The 22,393-nt window shown below is 53.3% G+C and overlaps 2 long non-coding RNA genes across 2 annotated transcripts; both read right to left on the minus strand.

Moving 5' to 3' along the window:
• Nucleotides 1-283: 283 nt before the first annotated feature.
• Nucleotides 284-3,281, minus strand: LOC311220606. The gene is made up of 3 exons (XR_014619236.1): nt 3,102-3,281; nt 2,244-2,375; nt 284-2,007 (listed from the first exon to the last, which is right to left on the minus strand). It is a non-coding gene; the product is annotated as an uncharacterized lncRNA (long non-coding RNA).
• A 1,240-nt stretch (nt 3,282-4,521) lies between these two features.
• Nucleotides 4,522-13,171, minus strand: LOC311220605. Its single transcript, XR_014619235.1, has 3 exons — nt 13,137-13,171; nt 9,800-9,932; nt 4,522-8,872 (listed from the first exon to the last, which is right to left on the minus strand). It is a non-coding gene; the product is annotated as an uncharacterized lncRNA (long non-coding RNA).
• Between the last annotated feature and the right edge of the window lie 9,222 nt (nt 13,172-22,393).

Genomic DNA, 22,393 nt, shown 5'->3' on the forward strand with positions numbered 1-22,393 from the left:
GAAAGTTAACATCATGTTGGCAGAACACCAGCAACTGCTCAGAGTGTATTTACTCAGTGTTATCCCCAGTTATCCCAAGTTACACCCCATTATGACCAGTTACCCCCTAGTTTTCTCCTGTTCATTGTGCCTTATGCTTTTTATTCAAGTTACGATGTCTATGTCCTAAGATTGTTGTAAAGCATAGAACTAAGACAGGAGCAGAGTTTTTTTGATTGTTATATTTAAGCTAATTTAGTTACACATAGGGAAGGGGGAAATGTAGGTAGTTAGGGTCTGGCAGCCCAAAGATATCGTGCTGTACGGAAAGCTAGAGCCCCTCCCTTCATAGGCAATAGCGTGTAGTTTATGATGGAAGCAGACGCAAGTGTCGTTGTGAACCCAAGCTATATAACACTGTGCAACTCAGCAATAAACGCCATTTGCCATCGACCACATTGGCGTCCGTGAGCTGATGGCCCGAGCGGCCTGCGGTTGGTCGCCGTGCCGTTCCTGAACCAGGTCGCCACTGCCAATGAAAGCAACAAAGGAGCCCAGCGACGCCTCTGCTACTGGGACCCTGACAGACCAGGGGGCCAGCTCTTGCAATGGCGAAATGCCAAAGCTCAAACCCAGGCTACCGACGCCATCACCCCATCCACGGTGACCCGAGCTTTGATTGCCCGGAGCTGCAAGAACGTCGTCAGAGGGTTCAGATTCCAACCTCTTGGGTTGGAGCTCCTGGCCAGCCTCTTGGGGTGGCCAAGAGCTGCGGTCCTGCTGGCTCCCGCTGCCCTGGGCTCCTCCAGGACCTAGTGGAGGCCAGGCAGAGGACATTTGCCATCTCCATGCTCATCCCCTGCAGGTCCCCCAGCTGATGGACATGGTGGTGTCCCAGGTGTCAGCCGTGGCCTCCCTGACCTTCTCTGACTGTGTCACCACCTTCCCCGAGTGAGCATCTTTGCGGCTGTGGCCGCTACTCGGGCTCGGTAGCATTTGCCCTTGCACCCATGAGTGCCCAGCCAGGGAGGTGGATGGGAAGCAACGCCTGCTTCCCATCGAGGCCTGGGCTTCTTTGTCGCCCACTTCCCAAGATGGTCCTTAAGGACAGTGACTCTATGGCAACGTCAAAGTGTCTCTGTGAGATCGGGGGGAGTGGTGGTGCCCTGGGTCACGCCGATCTCTTCTGGAGGAAGCATCCAATTCCAAGGACCCCTCTGCTTCTGGGACAGTGACACACCAGGGGGCCAGCTCTTCCAATGGCGAAATGGCGAAGCTCAAACCCAGGCTCCCGGCGCCCTGCCCTGTAGGTATTAGAGCCAGCCTGCCCAAGGCACCCAGCGACCCCTTGACTTCTGCGACACAAAGGGGCCACGTCTGCTCATCTTCAACCACCAAAGCTCATACACAGGCTCTTCACACCGTTGCCTATAGGTATGAGCGCCAGCCTGCCAAAGGAGCCCAGCGACCCCTCTACTTCTGGGACACAGACCGCCCAAGGGGCCAGCTGTGTACATCTTCAACCACAAAAGCTCCTACCCAGGCCCTATACACGCTGTTGCCTATAGGTATTAGAGCCAAACCACCCAAGGAGCCAGGCGATGCCTCTACTACTGGGACACCGACACACCAGGGGGCCAGCTCTGTGCATCAGCTGCCAAAGCTCAAACCCAGGGAGGGAAACGGCGGGACCTGAAGCCATCCACGGGGTCCGCGTGTGGGCAAAGAGCCCCAAAAACCTGTAGCAGTTTTTGCTCAGAGTCTCACTCCCTTCACAGAAATCCATCTGACAGCGGACGGCGAGACAATGGAGGAAAACACGACGATGTTTCCAGCTGAGGGACCTTCTCCACGGCCTCCATGGCCAGGAACCTCCCCTGGCTGGGACAAGAGCTGGGAAGCTGCCCTCAGAGCAACGTGGAGAAAACCTGCACATCCCTGGAGGGGAAACGAGAGGATGCGACGGCAGCTGGGGAGAAAAAGACAGCACCATTTCCATCCTGCTGGGCTGCGCTTTCACAATGGAACCTGCAAGTTAAAATGATTTTTCCAAGTGCTTCTGCTTGTCAAGTAAAATTCTGTACAGCAATTGCGGCACTTCAGAATCACTTGGGTTTGAGGGGGATTCTATTGCTCAAGAATTTCAACTTTTGATGGGAGAGCAGAGTGGGAGCAATTCGCTCAGACACCAAGCGATGGGAGAGAAGGACGAAATAGGCTCTTTCCTCCAGGAAATAGGAAAGGGGTGTTTAGAGCTGGCTTACCTGAACCATCGCTGAAGGACTGGAGCCAAGTCTCTTGCTCTCCACGTGCTGCTGCCTCAGCACCACGGAGGAGATGGGCATCTGGTTTTGGGGGTGTGTGCGCGTGTCTACCTTCTGGGGACAACTTCGAGGCTGCAAAACATTTAAAAAGTCAACCTAAGATTTCCCCTGGGGGGCAGAGGGCGCAAGATGGCTCCGTATCAAGTTCGCCAGCGCTGGGGCTGTGGCTCCAGTGCCAGAATGTGCTTGTGTATATTGGCCAAGTCTATGTGTGTTTAAGAACTGCTTGTGATTTTGTAGTAGATAAGGAGAACAGAACTCTCCGTAGCAAAACTCACGCTAACTTTTGTCTTTGTAACTGTCAGAACCGTTGGGTGTGACTTTCTCTATTTGGCACCAGGGGTATCCCACCAGCTGATCAAGTCTAACAACACAATGGATCGTAAGTTACTAAAATTTTAAAAGGCATTCAGGAAAATGGAGAGAAGACTCTAATCACCGGCCATCATGAGACAAAGGAAGTAAGCAGAGTTTTGCAGAGAGTAAAACAAGACCCAAATCACAACTGATGGGATACACTCTGGATGGTCGCCAACTGCAACTGGGATTTTGAACACCTCGAGACACCCAAGTATTGTTTTATTCCTATTAGTTGGTAGAAGTTTAATACTGTCTTTTGTATTGCTTGTTCGGAATTGGAAGTTGTTACAACGCATGTCCATGTTAGCTTCCTCCACAAACGTGCATGGCAAGCTACGGGGAACATATCATAAAGACCGGGAAGATAAATTCTTTTAGTTAATACGAAAATTTGCTAGATTGTCCAGAAAAGGGGGGAATGCCATTGTATAAACTCACTTTAGGATAGAGTAAATCTTGTGGTTATAATAACGAGGACAAAATAGACGACATCTTGTGATCTGTCGACCCTCTCTTCTCTTGAAGCATCTTGTTAATTGAAACATCACGCTGTCTGTCGCCCTTCAGTTCTGCTGAAACTTGAGCTAACTTGAGCCAAGTCGGCATTCCTGCGGCTTGGAAAACAACTGACTCAGCCCCCCCGATTCCGCCCAAACACCCTCAGGGTTCCCCCCAACACCTCAAGTCCCCATCCACAACACCCCCACAAGAAAATCCTCCAGAGCCCCGCCAAACACCCCCCGGCCACCCCATCCCCCCCAACCCTTCACCAGAGTCTCCACCCCCCCAGACACCCATAACACCCCCCTGCACCCCCAAACTCCCTCCAGAAACCTGCCAGGGCCCCCTCAGCTCCCCCCCACAATCCACCAGGAGTCCCCAATCCTCTCAAGCCCCCCCGCAAGCCTCCCCAAACAACCCAAAGACCTCCTGCAGACCTCCCTCCACCAAAACACCCCACGTTCCCCCAGTCCCATATGTCCCAATGTCCCCCCATGTCGCCCCACTCCCATACGTCCCCTCCATGTCCCCTCGAGCCCCCGCTGTCCCTACCTGTCGTGGTTTAACCCGACCGGCAGCTAAACACCACGCAGCCGTTCGCTCACCCTCCCCCCTCCCTCTCTGGGACGGGGGAGAGAAATGGAAAGTGAAGCCCGTGAGTTGAGATAAAGACAGTTTAATAAGACAGGAAAAAAAAAATAACAAAAATAATAATAACAATAATAATAATGATGATACAATGGGGATAATACGAAAGTAATAATAGTATGTACAAACAAGTGATGCACAATGCAATTGCTCACCACCCGCTGACCGATGCCCAGCCTAACCCCGAGCAGTCCGGCCCCCTCCCCCCGGCTAGCCACCCCTATATATTGTTTAGCATGACGTCAGATGGTATGGAATACCCCTTTGGCTAGTTTGGGTCACCTGTCCTGGGTCTGTCCCCTCCCAGCTCTTACTGCACCCCCCAGCCTGCCCGTTGGCAGGACAGAGCAAAGGCTGAGATGTCCTTGGCTTAGTATAAGCACTGCTCTGCAACAATTAAAGCATCGGGGTGTTATCAGCACTCTTCTCATTCTAAGCCAAAACACAGCATTCCACCAGCTACTAGGAAGAAAATTAATTCTGTGCTAACTGAAACCAGGACACTACCACATCTAGGCATCCCCAAATCCCATGTCCCACCCCAGCCCCAAGTCCCCCCCATGTCCCCCCTGTGTCCCCATTTCCCCCCAACCCACGTCCCCTCCGTGTCCAAATGTCCCCCCAGTCCCATATGTCCCAGTGTCCCCCATGGCTCCACGCCCTCCCCCCCTCAGGTCCCACCAATCTCCCTCCACCTACGATTCCACTTCTGAGTCTGCTCTGATTTCTCTGATTCTGGGATTTCTCCTGTTCTGCCATTTCTACCATTCCGCGACTCTATTCCTATGATTCCAATTTCTCCAATTTCAGGACTCGATTCCGCGACTACTCCGATTCCACCAACTCTTTGATGTCCTCCCCCCAGCACAGAGGTGCCTGGGCAGGCAGCAGCCTGTTGGTGCCGCCGTCACCGCGGGCAGCAGCCAGCACTGCCCGTGTCACCACGATGTCACCGTGACACGACCATCGACAAGAGGCTGCGCGATGGGTCCTGCGCCAGCGGTACCGAGACGTTCGGGCAGGAGGAGCTCCCAGGTGGCTGATGCCAGCAAGGAGCAACCTGCTCGCACCAGGTGGACCACGTTAGACTGCTGGGATAACAGTGCGATGGAGCACGTCTCTGCGATATGAGGTGTCACTGACCAAGGTGCGAGCACCCCCAGCACTACAGGAGCGCGGCTGACCCCCGTCTGGGGCTTTCTGTGGGGAGGACCTGGCTCTGTGGTCAACTCGGGGGGTCTCCGTTTGGGGACGGAGATGTGACGGCTCTTTTCCTCTGCCACCAAAACACGGGGGTGGGGGTGCTGGAAGGCTGGCAGCCACCAGAAGCAGCATGTGACCTGATTTTCCTTGCCTTCCAGAGCGATCTTCTATCTGGGATGCTGTGTCAGCCTACATCCGGGAGCACCTCCAGCTGCGCCAGGTGGGTTGGCACCTACGTCGCCCTTGTTCCCCACCCCAAAAGCAGGAAACTCACCCCAAAAGGCCCCACCAAGAGACCAATAGGTATCGCACAAGTGCGGTGTTGCTTCTGGTAGGTTGGTGTGGTATCTCAGGGCTGACCCCAGTTGCTGGAAGCCCCTGGGTCCCCTCAGCCTGGCTCCCAACAGCGGGAAGTGCACAGCAGGGCCCGAAGCACCGTTCCTGGATGAGACCACCTCCGGCTGATCCTTAACTTTCGGCCCTTCCGTTCTCTGCCACTTGCAGGGCGTCCGAATTCCCACTCTTGGCTGCTTTGCCGTTGTTTCTAAACGGGTCGAGGTTGGGAACAAGTCCCTTACGGTGCAGTGGCCCACGTTCCACCTGGCCAGGAACCTCATCGTTGCCCACAGCCTCACAGCCGACAAGGAGTACCTGCCAGGTAAGAGGGTGCAGGAATCCCTTGCTGCATGGATCTCAGGTGCTTCTCAGAAGCAAAGCACTGCCTGCACGGAGCAGGTCCCAAACCGAAGCCTTTCTGGGTGACGACTGCCATGAGCAGCACTGGGGAACACGCGGGGAAGGGCCACTGGTGACCGACTCCATCCCTCTCGTGTCGTTTTCCAGGCCATAAGGAGCTGGAGCCCCTCCATCTCCCTGAGGTGGCTGCAGCTGCCTCCGTGTCCTGGAAGAAGGTGGAGAGCTGCATCCAAGGCACCACGTCCCTCATCTCTCGCAGCCTGGGGAATGGGGAGAACATCGCTCTCGTGCTGAAGGACATTGGGGTGCTCCTCATCGAAGGCACGAGGGTGGAAATCAAGTTCTATTACGACTTCTTGGAGAGCCTGTCAGAACAGGGGAGCCTTCAGAAGGCTCTTTTCAAGGTGAGGGCTTTGTTTTCCCCACAGCCTGGGCAGCCTCACACAGGGGCAGCAGCAATGCTTGCCCTTGGCCCAGCAAGACCTCTTGGCTTGGAGCTCTTGGCCAGCCTCTTGGGGTGGCCAAGAGCTGCGATCCTGCCGGCTCCCACTGCCCTGGGCTCCTTCAGGACCTAGTGGAGGCCAGGCAGAGGACATTTGCCATCTCCTTGCTCCTCCCCTGCAGGTCCCCCAGCTGATGGACATGGTGGTGTCCCGGGTGTCAGCTGTGGCCTCCCTGACCTTCTCTGGCCGTGTCATCATCTTCCCCGAGTGAGTATGTTTGTGGCTGTGGCCGCTGCTCGGGCTCGGTAGCGTTTGCTCCTTGCCAAATGTGTCCGTGAGCAGGTGAGCGTGGGGAGTGGTGGTGCCCTGGGTCACGCCGATCTCTTCTTTTGCCAGCTATATAATGGACAAAGCGCCCCAGCTATCACCCGGGGAGCGTCTCAAGGCCCGCAGGGATGACAGGCAGGAGAAGGAACGGGCTGTGTTGTCGTCTTCCAGCCAAGGTGAGAGATATAAAGCAGCTGCTGGCTCCTCTTGTGCCACAGCTTCATGCCAGCTCAGCACAGCCTCTTGTCTCCGGGCTTCCAAAATGGAGCCCTGGTATGTGAGGTGCCCAAGGTGCCTGTCCCTGGGTGCTGCAGGAGGTCAGGGATCCAAAACACCCCAAATTGGCTGTACCCAGCTCCTCTCTGCCAGAACTTGGCCCCCAAACCACGTCACGGCCTAAGATTGAGCCGGCTGAGGCTGGTGCCAAGGAGGGCCGAGGCCCCTGCAGATGGAGGCTGGGAGGGGAGCACAGTGGCCCCTGGGACAGCGCAGGAGGAGGCCTCAGCACCCAGCGTGTCCCGGGTACAGCAGAGTCATGGAAATGTTCTGCTGACATCTCTCCTTGCCGATTCCAGAGAAACGGCCTGAACTGCCACCCTTCCTGTCGTGCAGGTGGAGGAATTCTTTTGGCTCTGTCCTTTCGGCAGGCTGCCGCTGATGCCCAAGCTGCCTCCTGCCATAAAGGAGCTTTTGCGCAACCAGCTGCAGACAGGAACTGCGCCCAAAACAGAGCCCAGGAGGAAATCGAAACAAGAGCCCAAAACAGCAACCGGTGCAAGACCAGGGCCGGGCAAAGGCTGAAAGATGTGGAAAACGTCAGGAGAGCAAGGGCCAAAAAGCAGCAAAAGCCCCTCCTGAAGTCAGGAAGCTATCCAGCCTGGACGCCCTGCCGGAGACGGAGCGAGTGAAGTGCCCCGAATCTCAGAAAGCCCCAGGCCTGCTAGAAACACCCATCGTGTCCATGCTGTCCCTGCCGAGCTCGGAGGGCAGCATAATTCAGGAGCCCAGCGACGACACCGCTACTACTGGGACAGACGGACCAGGGGGCCAGCTCTTCAAAACTGCAAATGCCAAAGCTCAAACCCAGGCTCCCGTCACCGTGCGCTGTATGTGTGAGTGCCAGCCTGCCCAAAGAGCCCAGCGACCCCTCTGTTTCTGGGACACAGATACACCAGGGGGCCAGCTCTGCGCAACTTCAAGAAGCAAAGCTCCTGCCCAGGCTCTCAACGCCGCTGCCCGTAGGTAAGAGAGCCAGCCTGCCCAAGGAGCCCAGCGATGCCTCTACCACTGGGACAGACATGCACCAGGAGGCCAGCTCTGCTCAACATCAACCACCGAAGCTCCTCTTCAGGCCCCGCACGCCATTGCCAAAGGCAAAAAAGAGCCAGTCCGCCCAAGAAGCAGAAAATGCCAAAGTTCAAACCTTTGTCCTTGGAGCTGTGCCCTTATCCTATCAGAGCCAGACCACCCAAGGAGCCCAGCGAAACCTCTATTGGTGGAACACCGACGGACCAGGGGGCCAGCACTGAGCATCCTCATCTGCCAGAGCTCAAACCCAGGCTCCCGATGCCGCCGCCCAGTCCAAGGTGACCCGAGCTTTGATTGCTCGGAGCTGCAAGAACGCCGTCAAAGGTGGCAAAAGAGGTGCGTGATCCACATCCCTGTTCCTTTGGGGGCTCAAGCCTTGGAGGCAAGTAGTTCTGGGGACAGTGGGGCCTCTCCAACGAGATCTCAGTTTTGAGCCGGGGCTTGGCTCGATCCAAGCAGAACCTTCGGCTCCTCCATGGCTAGCCTCAAGTCCCTCAAGCTCCCTTCTGTTGCCACACAGGCACACCAGGCACACACATGCAGACACACGTTATTTGGCAGCATTTAGAAGGCCTAACGAAGCAGGAGGCTGCTCTTGGCCCGAGAGGAGAGTGTGTGTTTGCAGCTGGGTGCTGGTTTCCAGGCCGGGTGGGAAGAGAGGGGCTTTGTGGGTGGGCCTGGCAGAGCTGAACCCTGCTGCTGGCCGGGTCTGGGGATGGGGTGAGCAGAGGGAGGGAAACGGCGGGACCTGAAGCCATCCACGGGGTCCACGTGTGGGCAAAGAGCCCCAAAAACCTGTAGCAGTTTTTGCTCAGAGTCTCACTCCCTTCACAGAAATCCATCTGACAGTGGACGGCGAGACAGTGGAGGAAACACGATGATGTTTCCAGCTGAGGGACCTTCTCCACGGCCTCCATGGCCAGGAACCTCCCCTTGCTGGGACAAGAGCTGGGAAGCTGCCCTCAGAGCAACGTGGAGAAAACCTGCACATCCCTGGAGGGGAAAGGAGAGGATGCGACGGCAGCTGGGGAGAAAAAGACAGCACCATTTCCATCCTGCTGGGCTGCGCTTTCACAACGGAACCTGCAAGTTAAAATGATTTTTCCAAGTGCTTCTGCTTGTCAAGTAAAATTCTGTACAGCAATTGCGGCACTTCAGACTCACTTGGGTTTGAGGGGGATTCTATTGCTCGAGAATTTCAACTTCTGATGGCTAGCCTTGTTTGGGTAAATGCTCATCGGTGGCTTTTGATGGCAAATTGCAGGCTTTGATGGTCAGCTTAGTCCAAGTACTGAATGCTTCTGCCCCTGAGCCCCGCATCTGAAACTCCCAGCAAAGAATCAGCTAATGCTTGCTGCTAACCCTCTAACCTTACTTAGCTTTCCGTCTTCCCTCGACATTTCTCTCTGTATTTTTTCCCCGGACCTGCTCGTATTTCTTTTTGCTCTGTTTCTTGACTGTGTTTTCGCAGCCCTCTGCACCCTTGCTGGTGAGTGCTTTTTCCTCATCAGCCCCGAGGGAAGTGGCAGAGTTGAGGGCACAAATCTTTTCCTCGCCTATTTCCAGGGGGCTTTCTTAACGCTCCCCCTGAGGCCTCCTGTCTTCATTTTGCCTCGACTCCCCCCACATCCTCATCCCAGTGGCAGAAGGCTCTCTCAAGCACCTCTTGGTGCAGGGGAGGACGAGGAGCAGCAGCTGCTGGAGGAGCTCTGTTTCTCCCCCCTCAGTTCTCCTGGAAAAGCTCTTCCTCTGTGCTGGCTTCTCCCCTTCTGCCGTGGCAGTGCCCCCTCCCCTCCTGCCTCGTCCTGGTGCTTCCCTGCTCTGAGAGATGGAGCAAGGATGTTCTCATCTTGACACCCTCTCAGCCCTCCCTCCCTCCTGTTCTCACTGCTGGCCACTTTGGGAGAGCAGAGTGGGAGCAATTTGCTCAGACACCAAGCGATGGGAGAGAAGGACGAAACAGGCTCTTTCCTCTAGGAAATAGGAAAGGGCTGTTTAGAGCTGGCTTACCTGAACCATGGCTGAAGGACCGGAGCCCAGTCTCTTGCTCTCCACGTGCTGCTGCCTCAGCACCACGGAGGAGATGGGCATCTGGTTTTGGGGGGGGTGTGCGCGTGTCTACCTTCTGGGGACAACTTCCAGGCTGCAAAACATTTAAGAAGTCAACCTAAGATTTCCCCTGGGGGGCAGAGGGGGCAAAATGGCTCCGTATCAAGTTCACCAGCGCGAACTTGAGCCAGCTGGCTCCAGTGCCAGAATGGTTCCTTCTATGAGCTCACCCGTCACGTTTCGTTCTTAACTGTCCCAGTCCCTACTGTCCCTCAACCCTAACTGCTAACCCAGAGGCCAAACTCAAAATAACAACCCCAAATCCAAAAAACATGCCTAAACCCAAACCATAAACCTTAACCTCCAACAGGAAGCCCTACCCATAATCTCAACCAAAAACCCAATCCTACACCTTCTAACCCCTCCCCTAAGGATACCTGCCATCCCTCAATGCCAAAACAGAACTCAAGCCTTTCACCCTAACACTTAACCCCATGCATAAACCCCAAACTTAACCCGTGTTCTTGCACTCCAACTCTAAATCCCGAAGAAATAATCACAAACCATAATCCCCAACCCAGAACTTTGCCCCTCAACCCCCTTCCCAAACCACTACCCCTAGCACTAACCTCTACCCTAACCCTAAACCCGAACCCAGGGACCTGCAGGCTGGGAGGTGTCCGGGAGCACAGCTGAGGTGGGACCAGCGCCTGGTGACGCTGGCGACACTGTCACCCTGCCTGGCCACAGCACAGCTGTGTCACCCACCCCAACGGCTCCAGCGACCACAGCTTCCCCCAGCACCTCCCAGTTGGATGACCCCAAACTGCTGACACACCAGGGCAGTGCAGCCCTCGAGGGACCCAGGTGGGCTGGGACACCACGCACAGGGACCTCAGGACACTCACCCATGGTCTGGGGCAGGAACGGGCCCAGAACTGGGGGCAGACACCACGTCCTGCCACCACCACACAGGGGTCCTGCTGTCCCCAGGGACCCCCAGGACTCAGAGAAGCTCCCCACTGCCCCCAGGGAGCCCATCAGCAGCACTGAGGGCAGACCCAGCCACGTGCTGGGCTTTTGGAAAGTTTTTCCCTCAAAATCACACAACACAGCACAAACCTCTCACCTGCTGCAGTTCTTCAACATCACTTTTTAACCCCAGCGTCACTGTGCCAACCCAGGCGCAAAGACACCGACGCCACCAGCAGCACGTGGAAACCTCCCCCACCCCCCTATCCCTTGTAGGGAAAATGGTTGCACATCCTGAACATTCCTCTACGTATTCCTACTGCCAAGCAAAGCCCTGTTCAGTGGAGGCAAAATGGGTCAAGAAAGGGCTTTTCCACTTGTGGGAATTGAAGTGTTTTTGCAGAGTTACACTGTTTAGAAGGAGGGAATGAGGTACTGAGATATGCTTACAGTGATAAGAAAGTTTAGCAGGCGACCTTGTAAAATGCAGACAATCAGACTCCTCAGGACAATTAGGTGAAAATCACGGTGTCAAGTCAGATAAGTGAAGAAGCATGACCACTTCAAGCAGTAAACATGTCAAAAGAAATTTGAAATTTAACAGGCCAGCGACTGAAGGCCATGCATTGTTTGTGAAGCATCAGATAGATTGTGAACCTGGATTACCCACTCAGTGGGGAAACAGGGGAGCATCCTGCCATCAAAAGGTATATAAACTGTGTTTTGGAACTAGTAGATGCGCTCTCTCCTGCTTGTGGGGCGCCCACCATTGCAATCGCGAATAAATTGCTACTTCACTGAGATCCTGGCCTGAGCCTAAGTTATTGGCTACGGAGTGTTTCTCACACACTCATTGCTGACTGGGAAAAGCTCCAGAAGAGTTGGTGCTGGGTATGGACACGGAGGGCTGGAGATAGCAGAGACAGGTTTTGGTTTCTGTTTTCCTCCCCCACAATCACAACTTTTGGCTCCCCAAGGCTGGGGCTGCCCTGCACGGGCACGGGGAGGAGCAGCTGTGGCAGCCGGCAAATGCAGCCACAAATTACCCAGGACAAGCAAAAGCAAAGAAAACCACCCCAAGCAGAATGTGACCTCCTTTCTCACCCGCTCCCTCTCTGCCTTTCTCAGCTTTTCACTCACCAAAACGACAAATGGGGCTTAGCCACGCACCACAGCCTGCGGCTCACAACCAAACCCAGCACATTCGGGTTGTCAGAGCTTTCCAATTCCCCAAACGCTGGCTTCTGCACGCATTTTAGCGGCCCCCCCTCAGCCAGAGACCACCCCCGGCCTTATTTCTGGGGGAGGGCAACCGTAAAGGGAATACAAATGCAAACCAGCGGCACCTCTCTGGCCTCAAAATGGCGGCCGCGCGTCTGGGGAAAGCCTCCGTGAGGGGACGCCTCTGCTCACAGCGCTGCCCCCTGGGCCCCACAACCAAAGCAAAGAAGAACACCGGCAGAAAAAGGCCAAAAACGGGGGAAAACGGGTTACTGGGCCGGCCGGGGAGGCTGCAGCAGGGCTGCGACGCCTGGACGAGGCGGCGGCGGCTCTTCAGCGCCTCAGCCGCGGCCCGTGAGCGCCGCCATTTGGGAGAGGAGGGAAAGCGACGGAGGGGGCGATGGGCGGGAAAACCCTCGCCCCTGATTGGCTGCTGATGGCTGGAGGCGGGAAGTGGCAGCCACTCAGGAAGCGGGGCGGGCAGCACCCGCACCTTGATTGGCTGAGAGCTGCCGCCTCAGCGAGGGCGGGAAGCCTGAGGCGCCTCCGGAGCCTGGGGACCCCCAAAAGGTACCCCCAAAAACCCCCAGGGGCCCCCCAACAATTCAGACCCCCACCCAAAACCCCTCAGGGCTCCCCCCAAACACCCCCTGGCCACCCAACCATCTTCCAGAGCGCCCCTAAACACCCCCAGGACCTCCCCAACTGCGCCCCAACTCCTCCTAGGCCCCCTTCAGGCCCCCGCACAAAACACCCAGCCCCCCCTCAACCTCTCCGTGTCCCCAAAGCATCCCCAGGACCCTCTCGAATCCCCTCATGGCTCCTCCAACCCCCCCCAAGAGCCCCTTCGGGCCCCCCAAATGCCTCCAGGACCCCTCCAACAGCCCCCCCAGGATTCCCCTGAACCCCCAGGGCCCTCCCAGATTCCCCCAAATCATCCAGCCCCCCCGGAACCCCTGAGAGACCCCCAGACATCTTCAGCACCCCTCCCAAAGCGCCGCCAAACCCCCCAAGGGCCCCTAGACTGCCCCCCAGATGCCTCCAGGACCCCCCAGCCCAGCCCTGCCCCCTCCCCCTCAAGCCCTCCCCCCAAGGGTCCCCAGACCTCCGCCCCGACACCTCACGACTCTCCCACGCTCCGTCAACAACATGGCTGCCCCCCCCTTGGGAAAAGCCCCTTTATTGCCCCCAACCGCGGCCCCGCCCCTGCCTGGAAGCGCTGCGATTGGTGGGGAGAGGGAGAAGGGGCGGGGCTTGTGCTTGGAGCGCTGAGCCACGCCCCTCTCCAGCGGAGGGGGGAGAGCCCCGCGGCAGGGGGCGTGGCCCAGCCCCAGAGGAGGGGCGGGGCTCATGCAGGATCAGACCAATCAGGTGAGAGGGGGGCGTGGGTTGACGTGGCAAGGGCTTGGGAGCGGGGGGCCAAACGGGTGGTTGCTGTGAGCAGGATCTGGAAGCTGCCCCGTGGTTGGGAAGGGCCCCGCTGGTTTGCAGAGCTGAGCCACTAAGCGATGTTGTTTTGCGCCTCTGTGAGAGCAGGTTTAAGACAGGGGAAAAAACGCTGCGCCACACAGCAGCTGTGAGAGTGAGAGGAGCGAGGAAGAGCCTTGCAGGCGCCAAGGGCAGTGAAGAAGGAGGGGGAGGGGGAGAGGTGCTCCAGGCATGGAGCAGAAGTCCCCTGCGGCCTGTGGGGAGGCCCGTGGTGAAGCAGGCTGTCCCCCTGCAGCCCATGGTGGAGCAGGGTTCCACGCTGCAGCCCGTGGAGGAGCCCACGGTGGAGCAGGTGGCCCTGCACCGACAGAGGCTGCGGCCTGTGGCAGAGCCCTGCCCGAGCAGATTCCGGGCCGGACCTGTAGCCCGTGGAGAGGAGCCCACGCAGGAGCAGGGGGTCTGGCAGGGGCTGCTGCCCATGGGGGAGCCAGGTTGGAGCAGTCTGCTCCTGAGGGATGGAGCCCGTGGTACAGAGCCATATCTGGAGCAGTTCTGAAAGAGCTGCTGCCTGTGGGAAGCCCACGCCGGATGAGTTCATCAAGGACTGCATCCCGTGGGTGGTGTTTCCACCCCCTCCCACAATACACAGCCAGCACACAATACTTCTGGAGTCCGTTTCAGTGTCAGTTTCAGGTCCTCAGGTCCTGGCGCTACTTCCCACTTACCCTCGTGGACTGGTCCTTTCACGCGGCTGGCATGAGTCCACCCCTTCTCCGCTGTCGGGATGGCCATTTCTGTGGTAGGGGCCTTCCCATCGTGGTGTTAAAGACGTCTCTTCCCAAGTCTTAATTAGAACCTTGTCCCCGGGTTTTATCTTGTGAATTGCTGTGTCTAACGGAGGGCGTTGTGCTACCAAACCTTTTGCCCGGAGCTCTATCCGTCGGTTCATGAGTTGTATTAAATAAGGTCTTAACTGGGCATCCTGTAATTGGGGGTGATCAAGTGGCAATTCCAAGTCATAGGGCATACCATATAGCATTTCAAAAGGAGAAATTCCTACCTCAGTCCTGGGCTGTGTCCGTATGCTTAACGGTGCAAGAGGTAAACATTTTACCCAAGAAGCTTTTGTTTCCAGCATTAGTTTAGTTAGTTGTTTTTTAATGTCACCATTCATTCGCTCTGCCTTTTCAGCAGTTTGGGGATGCCACGGAGTGTGGTATTCCCAGCTTGTTCCTAGAGCTTTCATAGTCTCTCGAGACGCTTTGGAGACAAAATGAGGGCCTCGGTCAGAGTCAATTGTTTCTACAATTCCGTATCTAGGAATAATATTCTCAAGTAGTGTTTTTCCCACGGTTTGAGCCATGGCCCTTGCTGTCGGAAAAGCTTCAACAAAATGTGTAAGATGATCTACAATCACGAATAGATATTTGAACCTCCCTGTTTTTGGGAGGTCTGTAAAGTCCAGTTGACTTTTAGCAAATGGTCGGTGAGCCAATTCCCGACCTCCCGATACTTTTTCTCTCAAGTGTTGGGCGTTTACCTTTCTGCAAGTTAAACAATCATTTACAATTTGTTTTGCTATATTATACATTCCAAGACACATATACTTTATTGCAAATTGATCCACCAATGCTTGAGTTCCCCAGTGGGTGTTTTCGTGAAACCTTTGTAATAGCCTCAGGGCTGCGGATTTTGAAAGCATTTCCCGTCCGTCGGGTAGCACCCATTTGCCTTCATCTGTTTCTTTTATTCCCATTTGAATCATTTTGCTCTTTTCTTGTAATGTGAAGCTAAGCAGAGTATAAATTGGCCTATGATGGGAACAATGTGACTATTTCTTCCCGTCCTCCCATTCGTAATCATAGCATGGAAATTTCCTTAAATCATTCCTGCAGTCTGAGCAGTCTTCCCTTGTTTTTAGAATTCGCACGGTCATTAGTGCCGCTCTTTTAGCCTCCTGGTGTGCCAAATGATTCCCTGTGATCTGAGGGGTGAGGCCCCGCTGGTGTCCTTTAACGTGTACTACAGCAATGTCTTTAGGTCCTCTGATAGCCTGTAAGACTTGGGTAATCGGTTCTTGGTGTACTAATCCCTTTCCCTGTGAATTGATGAGCCCTCGCTCTTCCCATATTTTACCAAATGTATGTACTACCCCGTATGCGTCTTTTGAATCTCTATATATTGTGCCACTTTTGCCCTTTGACAGTCTTAAGGCCCGTAGTACAGCATAGAATTCGCAAGCCTGGGCAGACCAACTTGGACTTAAAGGTCCGGATTCAATTATTTCAAAAGTTTTCCCATTCCCTAATGCGTACCCCGATTTGCGCTTCCCTCCCGCTATTCGTGAAGAACCATCTCCATATATCTGTTCCCCTATACGTAACTCTTCTTCCTCCAAATCAGGTCTCAGTTTTGTTTGCTCTTCTATATTTTGGAGGCAATCATGTTCTAAGGGCTCATTCGGTTCCCCATAAAGAAACTGAGCAGGGTTTTGTAGGGAAGTTGTTGTTAATGTTAGTTTTGGGGAGGAAATTAAAATTCCTTCATATTTTAGTAAGCTGGCATCTGTGAACCATTTTTCTGCTTTTTGCTGTAGTACTCCCCGGATATTGTGTGGGGATATCACCTTGATCTCTCCTCCGAAGGTAATTTTCTGTGCTGCTTCTACTAATAAAGCAGCTGCTACTACTAGCTGTAAACAACTTGGCCAGCCCCGACTAACCGGGTCCAGCCATTTAGATAGATAAGCCACAGGCTTTTTACTCCCTGCCCATTCTAGGGCTAATACTCTATCTGCAGTGCCCTCAGTGCTGTTAACAAATAAGAAAAACGGTCTCCTCAAATCCGAAAGACTCAACGCTGGAGGGCGTGCTAATTCTTCTTTCAATTTTTCTAATTGTTTTTCGTCTTCTTTGGTCCATTTTAGCAACCCATCCTTAGTCAATTTCTTAGAAAGAAATGTAACTTTGCCGCTGTAATCTTCACTCCATTGTCTACAATAGCCAGTCAACCCTAATAGTTGTCGTATGTCGCGTTTAGGGGTGTAGCTGATTAACCGTTACGGGCCCGGTCGTATTCCGGGTACTGAACCGGTCGGACATTCACCAAAAACGCATTAACCGTCTGGGGGTCTGCTTGGATTCAGAACACTGAACTATCACGGATAACCACCCTTACCCTAGTTGCACTTAATGAGAGCTATGACAATGCAATCAAGTATGGTTTATTACAGCAACAGATAATCAGGTTCTTTTGGATTGCCAGCGGTAGTGACAAAAACAAGCTAGCGTGCATGAAATACACAGGTGTTACAGGCGTTACACGTGCACGGCCTAGAAATAAACGCGTTAAAAAGATCAAAGACTCTAGAGAGATTTATAAGCAAGTATTCAGATCTCACCCAAAGGCGTTCTAAGGGGGGGGGGGAAGAGAGGCTCAGCCCGTCGACTGATCCCAGGAGTCAGGAGGTCCTAAGGATGTTGTATTTCCTCGGGATGGTATCTTCCCTGACATCCCCTCTCTCTTGGGCCAATTTATCTTATTTTCTATCCTTTAGGTGGAGCTTGAGTGGCTCTAGTCAAGCATCTCTTAGTTATGATTGGTGTAAAGTTCTCCCGTCTCCGTTTAAAGTAATAGGCTCCGAGAAATTCAGGGCGCATGCTTGGTGAGGGGTGGTCGCACCTTGGAGGCAGGTAGCTTTTGGGATGGAGGTGTGTTTTGGTATTATAATGATCTAGGGTACAGCATTTGTCAAAACATGACATGTCTTTGTCTCAGGGTGGCAAAAAGTGCCTACCCTGAAAGCCTCTTCAATGCTGTACCTTTTCCTTAAAAATGTGAATGTTAGTTTTATTCTCCTAGTTACTTCAGGCAATTACACCACAGTCGTACCTGCCTCTTAGTTCATGGGGTCGTTAAAGCCAATATCCCACTGATTCTGTCTGGGTCTAATTTCTTAGTTCCCTCACTTAGTCGGTGGCCCAAGTATTTTACCTCTTGTTCTACAAACTGCAGCTTCGATTTCGAGACTTTCAGTCCCTGCAGGCTAAGAAAGTTCAACGGCTGTATGCTGGCCTGCCTAACAGTATCTTCGTCTCTCCCTGCTAATAACAAATCACCTACATGCTGTACTAATGTTACTCCTGGTGGCTTATCGTAGCTTTGTAAAATTTGCTCCGGGGCTTGTCCAAATAAATTAGGTGATTCAGTGAATCCTTGAGGAAGGACAGTCCACCGTAATTGTTGCTTTCGGTGGGTATCTGGGTCTTCCCATTCAAAGGCAAAATAATCCCTACTACCTTCCTCCAGAGGACATGCCCAAAATGCATCCTTTAAATCCACTCCGCTATACCACTGATCATCTGGGTGCAATTGACCTAATAGGGTATGGGGATTTGCCACAACAGGAAGTCTGGTCACGGTTCTCTTATTGATTTCTCTTAGATCATGTACCAATCTATATTTGCCATCTTTCTTTTTCACTGGTAATACTGGAGTATTAAACGGGGACATACAAGGTTCTAGCAACCCTTGTTGTAACAACCTTTGAGTTTCAGGCTTTAACCGTTGTCTGCCTTCCTCAGACAGGGGGTATTGTTTAATTCTCGTTGGTGCACCCGGGTTGGTTATAGTTACCTTAAAAGGCTTAATATCTAATCTTCCTACACTTCCTGGAGTGTACCAGATTTTATAATACAAAAGACAGTGAACAAACATTTATTGTGTATTACAATCCCTCCTTTTTCTTTTGGTCCCTCTTTTTGTTCATTGAATCTCTGCAATGCCTGGCTGCTAAGAACCAATGTTTCCTCGATTCCTTCGTTGGTACTTACTGGTTCGTATTTGGCACGTATGAGCATTAGATGTGCCGCTTCTAAACGACCTTTTACAATCGCAATCAGTTTATTAAAAATACATGGCCCGAAAGTTAGCGCTACTATTAATTACAATAAGGGTCCTGCTATAGTTGATAGTAAAGTAGTAAGCCAAGGTGAATAATTAAACCAAGATTCATACCAGTTCTGTCGGTCTTCATATTCCCGTTTTCTCCTCTCCAATCCTTCCCTGAGCTTGGCCATGGTATCCCTTACCACTCCAGTATGAATCACAGAATCACAGAATTGCTAGGTTGGAAGAGACCTCAAGATCATCGAGTCCAACCTCTGACCTAACACTAACAGTCCCCACTAAACCATATCCTGAAGCTCTACATCTAAACGTCTTTTAAAGACTTCCAGGGATGGTGACTCCACCACTTCCCTGGGCAGCCTGTTCCAATGTCTGACAAACCTAATGGTCAGCATACATGCAACATTCTTCTTTCAGGGTTACACACGACCCGCCCTGTTGTAGAAATACCAAATCTAATCCTCTACGATTTTGTAGCGCTACCTCTGAGAGTGACCTAACAGATTTTTCCAGGGCTGAGATAGATTGTTCAATCCGGGCCAGGTCCTCGTCCACAGCAATGCGTAAAGAGGTGAACTCTTGATTTTGCTTGACTAATGAAGCAACTCCAGTACTGACCCCTGCTCCTCCCAAGATTCTTAAAGTGGCCAGAGTTAAAGCTGTAAACGGTTCCCTTTTTTCCAAATGATAATTTGCTGCCGTGTGCTGAGTATACATATAATCCTCAGAATGGTATAGAATCCTTGGTATAATTATTACCTGTATACAGAAATCATGAGACGCATTAAAGAGTTGTAGCGATAGACAAGGAGTTACACCTACTGACGAGCAAACCCACCCAGTGTTGTTAGCCGGGATTAACCATTCAGCTGATTGTTTCCCATTCTCCGTGATATTCCATAGGTGGCGCTTCCCCCCAGGAACCGTGCCCGCACACCTACCACCTCCAGTGACTTGTGTTAGTGTTACCCCTATATCTCTTCCCCAGTTGCATTGTAGAGGGTTGCTCTCGTTTGTGCGGGTGGGCTCCCCAGTGTCCCCTATAGCATCATAATATGGGGGCCTTATACTAAAACATAACCAGCAATGTTCTGTCCTATTTGGGTTTATTTTGTTTAATAGTTGGTAGCTGGCATTCATGATTCCCCATATATTATTCTCAGCTATGTTATCATTTTTGGCTTTGTCTGAGCTTGTAAGGCTACTGAGGGTTGGCACTGTAGCATTTTCTGCAGGCTGGATTCTCTGAACACTTCTTGATAATATCTCATTTGGTCCTACTGCCTGGGGTTTATCAGCAGCCTCCTTCTTTATTAGTACAAGCCCTCTGCTGTCGGGCCCATTTTCATAATGTCTTCCACATTTATTGTGTATTCCAGGTGGGACCCCACAACACAGGGGACGAGAGTGACCGAGAAGGAGCGGCAGAGAAGAAGTGCGGTAGAGTGACCATAACCCCCATTCCCCTGCGCCGCTCGGGGGGAGGAGGTGGAAGAGGGTGGATGGGGGGGGAAGGTGCTTTTGGTTTCTTTCCTTTGTTTTGATTCAAAGATGGAAGCCGAAATTCCTTGAAGTGGTATATTCTTTATTGCAGCGCTGGATGCACGGGGGATCTCTCCAGCTATCGTGCATACCCAAAGCGGAAAGCAGTCTTGAATTTCTACAATCAATCTATCAATATTCTACAAGCGCCTCTACGTATTCATTCCCTATCCCCGCCTGCCCTGGCTTCTCATGCTAATTAGCCTTTTGGCACCTTGTGCCTGCGTCGAGCCTCCCAAGCCTTGTGGGCAGGGGTCTTTGGGAGGAAGACGCCGAGTCTTCCTCACAGTGTACTTTTCACCTTTGGTCAGGGTTGTGCTGAGTTGGCACGTTTCTGAATTGCAAGAGCTGGCTGTTGCTAATTCTTCCGTTTGTTGGCTCTTTCTCATGAATTGCAATGTCCAGTTTCGAGCCTTATAGTCCTTCCATTTGTTTCTCTGTCCGCCTGCCGCTTCCTTCTCGTGAGTTCCAGTGTCTTGTTTCGAAATACACAGTCCTTGTCTGGGGATTGTCCTTGCCTCCCCAATGCCTCCTTAATCAGTTTCTCACTTCTCTAGCTTGTTAGTAATAAGCAATAACTCTTCCTATCTCCTTCTGCCGAGTCTGTTTTGCCCGTTACAAGAATTACTGCGTGATCTCCTTGTCCTTATCTCCACTTTGAGCCCTTTTCATCATATTTTCTCCCCATTCCTCTTTGAGGAGGGGGAGGGAGAGAGCGGCTGTGGTGGAGCTCGGCTGCCCACTCGAGTGGAACCACGATAGAGGGGCCGTGCACCCCCCACCCCATAGATCCCCTCTGGGTGCCCCCACGCCATAGAAGCCCCCCCAGGTGCTCACCACCCCATAGAATCCCCCCCTACCCCACAGACCCCCCCCATGGCCCCATACGTTCCCTTATGGCCTCCCCATGCCATATGGCCCCACGGACCCCCAATGTCCTCCTGTGCCCCCCCAGTCCCATGTGTCCCCATGTCCCCTCCATGTTCCCTCCATGTCCCCCCATCCCATGTCCCCATAATGTCCCCCATGTCCCCACATGTCCCATGCCCTCCCCATGTCCCCACGTGTTCCCCCAGTCCCCACATGTCCCCTCATGTCCCCACCTCCCCCCATGTCCCCACTCCCCCACCCACGCTCCCGTGTCCCTGTCCCACCCATGTCCCCCCAAATCCCCACGTCCCCCCCACATCCCCCCATGTCCCCTTGCCCCCCAAGTCCCCACGTCCCCCCTATCCCCACATGCCCTGCATGTCCCCCATCTCCCACGCCTCCCCATACCCCCCCCCCCCACCCCGGCGGGCCCCCAGCCCGTGGTGCCCCAGTAGAGGGCCAGCACCTGCTCCACGGGGCTGCCTTCAACCCCCCCAGGCACCCCTAAACACCCCCCAGACTCCCACACACCCCCAAACTCCCTCCAGAAACCTGCCAGGGCCCCCTCAGCTCCCCCTCACAATCCACCAGGAGCCCCCAAACCTCTCAAGCCCCCCCGCAAGCCTCCCCAAACAACCCAAAGACCTCCTGCAGACCTCCCTCCACCAAAACACCCCACGTTCCCCCAGTCCCATATGTCCCAATGTCCCCCCATGTTGCCCCACTCCCAAACGTCCCCTCCATGTCCCCCATATCCCCTCGAGCCCCCGTCCACACCACACCATGTGTCCCTACCACATCTAGGCATCCCCAAATCCCATGTTGTCGTGTTAAGGGGTGTAGCTGATTAACCGTCACGGGCCCGGTCAGATTCAGGGTACTGAACCAGTCGGACATTCACCAAAAACACGTTAACCGTCTGGGGGTCTGTTCAGACATTCACCAAAAATGCATTAACCATCTGGGGGTCTGTTTGGACATTCACCAAAAATGCATTAACCGCCTGGGGGTCTGGTTAGATTCAGAACACTGAACTATCACGGATAACCACCCTCACCCTCGTTGCACTTAATGAGAGTTATCACAATGCAATCAAGTATGGTTTATTACAGCAACAGATAATCAGGTTCTTTTGGATTGCCAACGATAGTGACTGTCTGCAAAAGCAAGCTAGTATGCATGAAATACACAGGTGTTATAGGTGTTACAGATGTTACAGGTGTTATAGGTGTTGTAGGTGTTGCAGATGTTACAGGTGCTATAGATGTTATAGATGTTGCAGATGTTGTTATAGATGTTATAGATGTTACAGGTGTTACAGGTGTCACAGGTGTCACAGGTGTGCAGCCTAGAAATAAACGCGTTAAAAGGATCAAAGACTCTATAGAGATTTATAAGCAAGTATTCAGATCTCACCCAAAGGCGTTCTAAGGGGGGGGGGGAAGAGAGGCTCAGCCCGTCGACTGATCCCAGGAGTCAGGAGGTCCTAAGGATGTTGTATTCCCTCAGGATGGCATCTCCCCTGACGGTGGTATCTTCCCTAACAACCCCTCTCTCTTGGGCCAATTTATATTATTTTCTATCTTTTAGGTGGAGCTTGAGTGGCTCTAGTCA

This window comes from Netta rufina (assembly GCF_964035555.1).
Source record: "Netta rufina genome assembly, chromosome: 35".
Classification (NCBI taxonomy): domain Eukaryota; kingdom Metazoa; phylum Chordata; class Aves; order Anseriformes; family Anatidae; genus Netta; species Netta rufina.